Source organism: Ovis canadensis, chromosome 25, assembly GCF_042477335.2.
Source record: "Ovis canadensis isolate MfBH-ARS-UI-01 breed Bighorn chromosome 25, ARS-UI_OviCan_v2, whole genome shotgun sequence".
NCBI classification, from domain to species: Eukaryota; Metazoa; Chordata; class Mammalia; order Artiodactyla; family Bovidae; genus Ovis; species Ovis canadensis.
Window position 1 is genome coordinate 63,332,501 of NC_091269.1, and position 1,270 is coordinate 63,333,770.

Consider the following 1,270-nt stretch of genomic DNA (forward strand, 5'->3'; position numbering starts at 1 on the left):
GATTATGACTGAACGCCTCTGAGTCAGAATCCCGCCCGGGCGGAACGATGCGGCGCTGAGGCCTCGGGTGTGCCTCGGATAGCCGGTCCCCGCCGTCCCCGCCGGCGGGCCGTCGCCCGCGTCACCCAGGGCCGCGGCTGCGGCGCGCCCCCGCCGCGCGTCGGGACCGGGGTCCGGTCGCGAGAGAGCCCTTCGTCCCGGGACCCGAGGGCGCGGCGAGAAAAGGCGGCCGCCCCTCGCCCGTCACGCACGCGTTCGTGGGGCACCTGGTGCTAAACCATTCGTGACGACCTGCTTCTGGGTCAGGGTTTAAATGCGTAGCAAGAGCGTCCCTCGCGTCTGTTGAAAGTCGGCCACTCGGCAAGGGTTTGTCCGCTCGGCCGGCCGCCCGCCGGCCGAGGTCGCTCGCTCTCTCTTCCTTCCCTCCGCGGGGCTCCGCCTCTCCGCGGGCGGGCGGCAGCGTGTCCTCGGCCCCGGGCCGCCGGCCCCGGCCGAGAGGGCGGGGCGCCGTCCTCCACGGAGCAGGCGAGGGTCGACGTGGGAGGAGAGAGGGGGCCGCCCCCTGGCGGCGCCTCCGGCCCTCGGAGCGCCGCGCCCCTTCCTCTGCTTCCCCGCCGCGGGTCCTCGCCCGCGGGCTGGGCCGGGGGACGGGGGAGAGGCGCGGCGCGGACGAGAGTCCCGGGCCGTCGCGGGGCGGCCCCGCCGTTCCCCTCGCCCGGGGGGGACGCGCGGGGCCGGGGGCCGGCGGCGCGAGCCAGTCGCCGCCGTCTCACGCGTCCGCGCGGGTGTCCCGTCCCTCTGTCTCGTCCCGGGCGGCCGGGGACAGGGAGGATGGCACGCGGGCGTCGGCGTGGCCCTCGCGCCTTTCCCTTTCTTTGGGGCGGGGCGGGTCGACCGGCCGGCCGGCCTGCCCGCCCGCCCGGCACTCTGCCGCCCGGGCCTTGGGCCGTGGCGGGGCCCCCGCGGGTCGACCAGCCGGCCGGCCCACCATGGCACTCTGCCGCCCGGCCTTGGGCCGTGGCGGGGCCCCGCAGGTCGACCAGCCGGCCGGACTGCACTCTCCCTCCCAAACCTCTGAGTTGGTTGTTGGATTGATGTCTTCTCCGGGTTCTAGTTGGCCTCGTTGGGCTGAGCTGCCAGATGGACCCGCTCTCTGACATGTGCGTTTTCTCTTTAGACGCCTTGAGCTTGCTTTAGGTTGTGTATTCTTCATTAGAACATTCTCAAGCTTTTGCTTTCTGTTTCATCGCCACAATATCAATGCATATTT

General features: G+C 72.8%; 2 pseudogenes; one reads left to right on the forward strand and one right to left on the reverse strand.

Annotated features, from left to right (window-relative positions):
• The window catches only part of LOC138430660 (28S ribosomal RNA), a 4,513-nt pseudogene extending 4,462 nt beyond the window's left edge, over positions 1–51 (forward strand).
• The window catches only part of LOC138430236 (collagen alpha-1(I) chain-like), a 3,199-nt pseudogene extending 2,208 nt beyond the window's left edge, over positions 1–991 (reverse strand).
• Between the last annotated feature and the right edge of the window lie 279 nt (positions 992–1,270).